Below are 9,929 nucleotides of genomic sequence, written 5' to 3' on the forward strand. Positions count from 1 at the left end.
CCTTGGCAGACAGGTGTAGTCTTTTGTAAAGGAATACTTCACAGAATTACTTGAAAAAATGTGACTCTATGCATCAATCAATATATATTTCTCTCAAAAATCTTTAACATTTCAAATGCTGGTATAACATGAGTGATTGTTTGGAGTTTTTCCATTGGCTTTTTAAAATTCCAATTCATGCCAGCGTTATCTGTTTCTGACCTGATTCTTGGTGTGCTATGAGAATGAGATATGAGATGTTAAATCAAGACACCATCTATCTGTTCAGGTGGATGTAAAGGATCCATGCCACTATTTGAAGAATTGCAGGGGAATTCTCCCAGTGTCCTAGTCAACGCTTATCCCTCTATCTACAACAATAACATACAGTCAAAGGGAGATAGAAGAACAAATATGTGGGCAAATTGCTGTGAAGTGCAAAAACTATAGAGCTGTAATAGTGGGGGATTTCAACTACCCTAATATTAACTGGGAAAAAGGTAGTGTGAATGGTACAGAGGGTGCAGAATTCCTAAAATGCATTCAAGAGAACTTCTTTATCCAGTATGTAACAAGTCTAACAAGGGAGGGGGCAGTTCTGGACTTGGTTTTGGAGAATGAGGAGGGGCAGGTGGAAGGGGTATCAGTGGGAGTGCATTTTGGTGCTTAGTGATCATAATTCAGCAAGATTTAGGATAGCTATGGAAAAGGACAAAGGGAGACCAGGAATAAAAGTTCTCAATTGGCGTAAAGCCAATTTTGTTGAGCTGAGATGGGATTTGGCCAAAGTGGATTGGAAACAGCTACTTGATGGTAAATCAGTGTCAGAGCAGTGGGAGGCATTCAAGGAGAAGATCCTGAGGGTACAGAACAAATATGTTCCCTTAAAAAAAAGGGTGGGGCTAACAAATCTAGAACCTCCTGGATGTCAAGGGACACAAAGAAAAAAAGGGAAGCTTATGACAGATACCAAGAACTCAACACTGCAGAAACTCTAGAGGAGTACAAGAAGTGCAGGGGTGCAATTAAAAAAGATATCAGGAAAGCAAAGGGAGAACATGAAAGAATGTTGGCAAGTAAAATGAGGGAAAACTCATAGATGTTTTAGAAATACATTAAGAGCAAGAGGATACTTAGAGAAAGAGTGGGGCCTATTAGAGACCATAAAGGAAATCTTTGGGTGGCAGAGGGCTCCCAGTGGTCCCGGAACGTGGCACTGCACCCCAAGGTGCCGCACCCCCATTGCCAACCACACGAGAGCCAGAAGCAAACTCTTGCTTCTGGCTCAGAACACATTCCCACCTTGGGACCGTCCTCTCCTGTATCTGTCCAAGCAGCGGTTCGGCCGTCATCCCCCCCCCCAATAAAGCATCGCCTGAGGAGCTCCTCGGCTATGTGGCTTGGAGTCAGGAGGGGAAGGGGAAGGGGTAGAGGTGGGGAGGGTGGGGGTAGGGGGGGGGAGAAGGGATGGTTTTTACAGAAATACTGATGATTTCAGACAAATGTTCGGTTTAAATGTTTTTTATTTAACAAAACCTTGTTGCGCATTGGCTCAGATAGCTGCACCGTTACACGCTGGTGATTCCTTAACATCAAAGGGTATAATTACACTTAACTTCAATCAACTTAAACTTTAACTGTCACCAAGGTGATGCCCACCATTGATGTCTGAGCTGCACACACACAGCAGTGTGTCAGTCTTGTAATCACCAACGTTCTTTCAGGCAAAGCGCTCATTTATGAGCTCCTGACGTAAGATTGTTCCGGTTCGTCTGTGTGCCGCAACTTTGTCTGATCCATATGTTTCCTGCATGTTTGCCCATTTTTGAACTTGACAATAAATACTCTGCTTCCCTCCTTGGCCATGAAAGTACCAGCGATCCACTTGGGACCCTGACCTTAATTCAGAACATATACAGGATCATTTACAGAAATATCGCGTGACAGAGCTGTGCGATCGTGATACCCTTGCTGAATTTGTCTTCTATATTCAACATGATTATTCAAGTCTGGGTGTACAAGAGATAGCTTGGTATAAGACCTCTCTTCATCATTAGTTCAGCAGGCGAGACCCCGGTAAGCGTGTGTGGTCTTGTCCTGTAACTAAGCAGTATGCATGACAGGCGGATCTGCAGTGACCTTTTGGTTACTCACTTCATACTCTGCGTTATGATTTGGACAGCATGTTCTGCTTGCCCATTGGATGCAGGTTTGAACAGTGCTGACCTTACATGTTTGCTACCATTGAGTTTCATGAACTCTTGAAACTCCTGACTGGTGAAGCACGATCCGTTGCCGCAAACAATGTCAGGCAGACCATGTGTCGCGAACACGACACTGAGATTCTCAATGGTAGCTGTGGATGTGCTGGATAACATGATTATACACTTTATCCACTTCGAATATGCATCCACCACAACTAAAATCATCTTCCCCAGGAAGGGACCTGCAAAGTCTATGTGGATCCTGGACCATGGTTTGGACGGCCACGACCACAGACTTGGTGGCAATTCCGCTGGTGCTTTGCTGAGCTGCATGCAAGTGTTGCACTGATGCACACATGATTCCAGCTCAGAATCAATTCCCGGCCACCATACATGAGACCTGGCGATGGCTTTCATCATTACAATGCTGGGATGTGTGCTATGTAGCTCACGTACAAATTTCTCTCTCCCTTTCTTGGGCATAACAACACGATTGCCCCACAGTATACAATCCGACTGAATAGACAGTTTATCTTTGCGATGAATGTAAGGTTTGGTCTCCTCGCACATTTGCTTGGGTATGGCAGACCAATCACCTTTGAGGATGCAACTCTTCACCACCAATAAAATCGGGTCCTGGCTGGTCCAGGTCTTAACTTGTTGAGCCGTGACAGGGGTTCCTTCAGGCTCAAAAGCATCCATAACTAACAATAGGTCTGCTGGTTGTGGCATTTCCACCTCCGGTGTGGGCAACGGCAGACGGCTCAAAGCATCAGCACAATTCTTGGTGCCAGGTCTATGGCAAATTACATAATCATAAGCGGATAATGTCAGCGCCCACCTCTGGATGCGGGATGAAGCATTGGTATTGATACCTTTGTTTTCAGAGAACAGTGAAATGAGCAGCTTGTGATCTGTCTCCAGTTCAAACCGAAGACCAAACAGGTACTGATGCATCTTTTTAACCCCATACACACAAGCTAGTGCTTCTTTCTCTACCATGCTGTTGGCTCTTTCCACTTTAGACAAACATTTTGAAGTATACGTGACTGGTTGAAGTTTACCCGGCTCATTAGCTTGTTGGAGTACGCAACCAATTCCATATGATGAAGCATCACAGGCCAATACTAAACGTTTACATGGGTCATAATATACCAGCATCTTGTTAGAGCAAAGCAGATTAATGGCTTTCTCAAAGGCTCTGTCTTGAGACGCACCCCACACCCAGTTGTTGCCTTTTCTTAGCAGCATGTGCAGTGGTTCTAATAAGGTGCTCAATTAGATAGGAAGTTACCAAAGTAGTTGAGTAGACTCAGGAACGAATGCAGCTCCGTCACATTCTGCGGCTTGGGTGCATTCTTGATGGCCTTGGTTTTCGTGTCCGTGGGCCTGCTGCCATCAGCAGCAATTTTCCTCCCCAGAAATTCGACCTCTGGTGCCATGAAGATGTACTTCGAGCGTTTCAGTCTGAGTCCCACTTTGTCCAGACGATGTAGAATCTCTTCCAGGTTGTTCAGATGTTCCTCGGAGTCATGACCTGTGATCAGGATGTCATCTTGGAACACGACGGCTCTGGGAACGGACTTCAGTAGACTTTCCATGTTCCTCTGAAATATTGCTGCAGCCGAGCGAATTCCAAAAGGGCACCTGTGATAAGTAAACAGTCCTTTATGCATGTTAATGCACGTAAGTCTCTTCAACATCTGAACCAGCTCCTGTGTCATGTAGGCCATCGTCAAGTCCAGTTTGGTGAACGACTTCCCCCCGGCTAGCATTGCAAACAAGTCATTAACCTTCGGTAAAGGGTACTGATCCTGTTTCAAAATCCTGTTAATGGTAGCCTTGTAGTCTCCACAGATTCTGACTGTGTCATCACTTTTCAGCAGAGGAACAATGGGGCTGGCCCATTCATTAAATTCAACCGGTGATATGATCCCTTCACGCTGGAGTCTGTCCAGTTCGATTTTGACCTTCTCCCTCATCTTATACGGAACTGCCCGAGCTTTATGATGGATGGGTCTTGCATCCATGTCCACGTGGACCTGCACCTTGGCTCCCGTGAAGTTGCCGATGCCTGGTTCGAACAGCGAGGGGAACTTGCTCAGTACTTGGACTCATGTATCTTTCTCTGACGACAATGCCTTGATGTCATTCCAATCACATCTGATTTTTTCAAGCCAGTTCCTGCCAAACAACGTTGGGCCATTGTCTAGGACAATCCATAGTGGTAACTTGTGAACTGCACCGTCATACGATATTTTAATTGTGGCACTGCCAATCACCATTATGAGTTCTTTGGTGTACGTGCGCAAATTGGCATTTACTGGACTCAGCCTGGGTCTCACAGCCTTATCATCCTACAGCTTGTCAAATGCCCTCTGGCTCATTATCGATTGACTCGCCCCCGTGTCCAGTTTCATCGATACCGGCACCCCATTAAATTTCACGTTGATCACTATCGGTTTGCTCTTAGTTAGGAACGAGTACAGTTCATACACTTCCTCCTCTGGTAATTCGGATTGCGTATCCAGATCCGCGCTAGTCTGACCATCATCCTCCACGTGGTGTGTCGCAGCACGCTTGCTCATCTGCGGACACTTACGCTGGAGATGCCCCACTCTCAGACAGCCTTTGCAACTATGTTGCTTAAATCAGCACTGCTGGTGCCAGTGATTTTCCCCACAATGCCAACACGGAGAAATCGATGCATTCCCGCTGGCGGACTTTGGGCAGCCACAGGTTTCGCGTACGCATTCGGGTAGGCCCTGCTATGTGCCGCTCTGCTGAATGCCATATGAATCATATTTACAGTACTTGCCGAGTTTCGATTTTTCACTGATATCTGCTTTTGACTTCCATCGGTCGTCATGCATGACTGAAAGATCGTGATAGCCCTGTTCAAGTCCAACGTCGCCAGTAGTTTACGTAGGATCACCTCGTTGTTGATGCCAATGACAAAGAAGTCCCGCTGCATGTCTACCAATACAGCCCCGAACTTACACAGTCCGGCTAGACGTCTCAGGTCGGCAACGGATTCTGCCGCATTCTGGCCCTCTGAGCGGACGTGCGTGTAAATTCTGTATCTCGAGATGATGATGCCTTCATCTGGCTTAATGTGGTCCTATACCAGTGTACACAATTCTTCATATGTCTTCTCTGTGGACTCACAGGCAGGAGTAGATTCTTTATCAGACCATAAATTTTTGGACCACAAACCGTGAGGAACACCGCCCGATGCCAATCTGCATCGCCAACCTCCTCCATTTTGTTGGCAACGAAGAACTGGCTGAAACGGCTCACAAAGTCTTCCCAATCTTCTCCTTCCACAAATCGCTCCAACAATCCAATTGTGCTCATTTCTGCATGCAAGGTTCTTGTTGCCTCATCGCCAAATGTTGTGTACGCAATAATTGTTAGACTGTTTAACTCCAAAAGGTAAGACCTTGGCTCTGCTTTATTAAGGCCCAAAGTGACTAATATACAAAATGGCTGGCCTTTTATACTTGGGCTGCACACACGTGCGTGCAGCCCAATGGCCTCCAACAGTGACACCATCTAGTGGCTAGTGATCCCAAAAGTACATACATGACAAATAGCTATCCTGTTTTCCAATGATTGGTCACAAAGATTGAATGTCCTGACGAATACACCTATTAAATTCCATTTGTTCACAGTATGATAAAGATGTTTGTACAGATGTTCACATCACCTCCAAAGACCTCCAGAGTACATCCGAACTCCCCTGAGGTTGAAGCAGAGCAGCCTTTTAAATGATGAGACATGTGATTTAGAATATGGCGTCCATAACATTGTGAGTAGTTCTGATTAGTTCCACTTTTTCCCGGTGGTTTTTTGGGGAGCGATATTGTGCGGGATATGTGTGCAAAGTGGTGAAAGTAACGCTGGGCGATCTCTTGGGCGTTAGTTTCGGCAAATGTGATCTTTACGACAAAAAAAAGTGGGCGGTTGGTATTATTGAATCTTGGCGTTAATTATGTGCGGAAACTAACGCTGGCCGATATTATGGGCATTGGTTTCACCCAATCTGATGATTCCGCCCAAAAAAAGTGGGCGGGTGGCATTATTTTTTCCTGGTGTTACGCAAATGGGGAAAGTAACACTTGGCAATAAGTGTCCAAAAAATGGGCGTCAGTTTCCATTTTGTGGCTAAATGGGCGATATCTGGGCTTTATACGTCATTTCAGCAGTAAAATGGACGTTAAGTGGGCGTTATGCATGCAAAAAAAGTGGAAAATCTTGCTCAATGGCTGGAATCTTCCCAACCCTGTGAGTGCGGCTTTGGAGGTGGGTCCGCTGTCAAAATGGCCCTGATTGACAGCAGGTCGCGATCCTGCTCTGAACCCACCTCCGTGTCAGTTTCTCAGCTGTCAGGTCTGCATGTGGATAGCAGACCTGACAGGAAGCGGTTGGACAGGTATTTAACATCATTAAAAGGTACTTAAATGCTAGTTAAGAGAGTTAAAAGCTAGCCCTCGCAATTTTACCAACCATTTAACGGCTTTGTCACCCTTCGGGTTTCATGCCAGGTAAGTGTGTCGGGTTCTCAGTGACTCTCTGTTGCTTTGGCTAGTTGACAGTTGCAGAAATGGTACAAAAGCTACCATTTCATAGCTGTTCACTTTCCAATGTCAGAAGCTGAAGCCTTCAGGATTTGGAAGAAACTTTTGAGCGTTATGCAGTTTGGAAGTGTTTGCAGTGAACTCTCTATTCATTGTCACCACCTTGGAGCAACCTCTCTCATCATTGACAGGGCGCTTCAGTCATCTCAACTTCACCTGCCATCTATTCCAGCAGCATCGGTGCCCTTGAAAAAATCTCACCTTGCTCCTCAGAATCCCACCACAATCAGCCCCAACACCAACATCACTAGGCACACCAGCATCACCAACAACAACACCAACTTTCTCCACAATCACCTGATGCTGCACAGTACACAGGACATCAGCACCTGGCCACATTGCTGCCCGGGAGGTCAGTGATGGCCTCACCATGGCCACATTTACTTCACTTCACGCTGTACGCCCTGGCTGCCACATGATGCATCAGGTCAGTACCACCCCACACCAGTTCCATAAAGCATCCCTGCAATGTCCAACCCATTCCTTTCACACTCATCACCATTGTGGGGGTACCGTTATGTCTCACCATTCACTGCAACTCACTAAGCCACTTCCAAAGGTGCTCACAAAGCTGACCAAGAACGCAAAGTCCTGAAAATAAAGATTTCAATGTTTGACAACACATCAATATTAGCTATACATAAACATTGGCTAAAGGATCCAAGTGCCTAACCTTGTGTGTTGTTAGTTGGTATGATTGACAAGATTGCGGGTGAGTGTGAGAGGTGGCTAGTGAAATGGGGAACTGATAATGTAGAGAGAGGGATGGGTGGAGGTGCAAGGTAAGTTGGTGTGAGGAAGGATGTGCAGGATTGGGTAGGGACGGCAGAGTGATGGGGATGTGATGTTTGGCACAGTGTGAGTTGAGTGTGGCTTTGCTGTAATACTTCGTGATCTACTGAGTTCATTGAAAGTTTTGCACCACTGCAGCCTGGTCCTCCTGTCGACGTCTCTGCTTGTGCCCTCCTGTGCAATGTGCAACCAGGCTATGTGGTGTCCTGGGGAGGTCTCTTCTTGTGTGCTGTGACTCCTTCCAAAACCATCTGGAGGAAGTCATGGGAGAGCCTGGGTGCAGCCGTGCACCTCTATGCAGTGCTTCTCAGTGTTTGCCGCATCTTAAAGCTGCAGGACGGTGACAGAAGAACTGTCAAAACCATTGTGGGTATGGTCGCTTTAAGGAAATCGGCTACTGATGCGTCATCAATTGACATCATCAGACCCGCTTCGTCTTAATTGGCCTGGAAGCCCGCAGACCGGGCTTAACAAGCCCAATCATGGGAAGATTCGGGAGAGAGGGCGGGCTCGAGTTAGGACCAGGCTTTCAACACGCCAACCCCGGCTGCTTCGATCCCGTCGCATGTGGAGAAATCGTGGCCAATATTTGGAAAAAAGGTGGCAAGATATGATTGTAAATTAATTACATAAAAGACTTGGCTAAGTTTCCAACATTTCTTATACATGAGCTTTTGTGTTGTATTTATTACCTTGTAGAATTTAAAGAGTAAAATAATGATGTGCAGCATTTCAATGATTATTAAAATTTTTGCATTGCATTTGCATTGCAGTGACTGCCCAACACGCTCTAAAAGTAAAGACATTGACGTAAAAGAATCGTGAAATTTATTTAGAAAGTAATGAGGTTTATGGGGTATGTTTGGGAGGATTATGAGATGAGAGAGATTAAAGAGTCTGCAGAAATCCTAATTGAATTAATAATATAAGCTCATGTGCTTAGGATCAGGTGCGCTCTAATGTCTAATTTTTATCAATTAAGAAGATAAGAACATAAGAAATAGGAGCAAGCGTAGGCCACACAGCCCTTGAGCCTGCTCTGCCATTCAATAAGATCATGGCTGGTTTCCGACTTGGGTTTCCTGGGCTGTGCTTTTCAGTCTGGATATGAGTCAACCTTGTAAAGGTATATAAATTAGTAAATGGCATGGAAAAGGTAAATTTGAATATTACTTTATATTAAATTGAGGAAATAGGATAAGGGGTCATAGGCTCAAACTTGCAAAAGGTAATTTTAGGACTGGTATCAGGAAGTTCATGCAGAGAATGATCAACACTCCCAGATATATCTGTGGAGGCAAAATCCTGTATGCATTTCATCATCATCATAGGCAGTCCCTCGAAATCGAGGAAGACCTGCTTCCACCTAAAAGTGAGTTCTTAGATGACTGAACAGTCCAATACGGGAATTACAGTCTCACAGGCGGGACAGACAGTCGTTGAAGAAAAGGGTGCATGCAGTTAAGAAACAATTGGCTACTGCAATGGGAGGAACTATAGAGGATTTTTTATATGGATGAATTAATATGGGCCGAATGGTCTTCATCATCCGTAATGATCTTTGAACACGTCATCATAGGGGAGTTTTGGCTCACAACAGTCGATAGAGTTACTGTCATTATGATACAAGGCTAAAACCATGATCTGTTTACCTGGAGATGGACATTTGTCTCAGAGCATAAGAGAGATAATTCGAAGAGATCTATTCCATCATTGATTATGATGGAATTGATGAACACTGGAGATATTCTGATACAATTAAGATTAGCATATATAGGAAAAACATAATGATATTCAACTAATCAGCCAAATAATCTCAGCTGGCTCTGTAGCTTAGTTGGTTAAAGTACCTGTCTAGTAAACAGGAGATCCTGGGTTCAACTCCCAGCAGAGCCTTACATTATATTTACCTAATTTGTGAATTTAAGCAACAAAATAATGCAGGGCTGAGGAGCAACAAGGAAAGGATTTTAGAATGGGTGTTCACAATTTCTCCTTCATTTTGCAGACAGCTCTAATTAAATGTGTCTGTAACACATTAAGTTGAGTATATTCAAGACAGAGATCGATAGACTTTTGGACACCCAGGGATATGGCGACAGGGCAGGAAAGTGGAGTTGATGTAGAGAGCAGCCATGATTGTATTGAATGGCGGAGCAGGCTCGAGTGGCTGGATGGCCTACCCCTGCTCCTATGTTCTTCTTATGTTCTTATGTAATGCCATAAATGTTATAAAGCTGAATCTTATTTTGTGCCTAAATAGAATTTTCAATAATTTCTGTGGCTTCTAGCTGATTCCTGCTTTAAATCTGTA

The 9,929-nt window shown here is 44.9% G+C and overlaps 1 non-coding gene across 1 annotated transcript; it reads left to right on the top strand.

Moving 5' to 3' along the window:
- Nucleotides 1-9,437: 9,437 nt before the first annotated feature.
- On the top strand, nt 9,438-9,511 carry trnat-agu (transfer RNA threonine (anticodon AGU)). Its single transcript has one exon. It is a non-coding gene; the product is annotated as a tRNA-Thr (tRNA).
- Nucleotides 9,512-9,929: the final 418 nt, after the last annotated feature.

The sequence above is a fragment of the Pristiophorus japonicus genome, chromosome 16 (assembly GCF_044704955.1).
Source record: "Pristiophorus japonicus isolate sPriJap1 chromosome 16, sPriJap1.hap1, whole genome shotgun sequence".
NCBI lineage: Eukaryota > Metazoa > Chordata > Chondrichthyes > Pristiophoridae > Pristiophorus > Pristiophorus japonicus.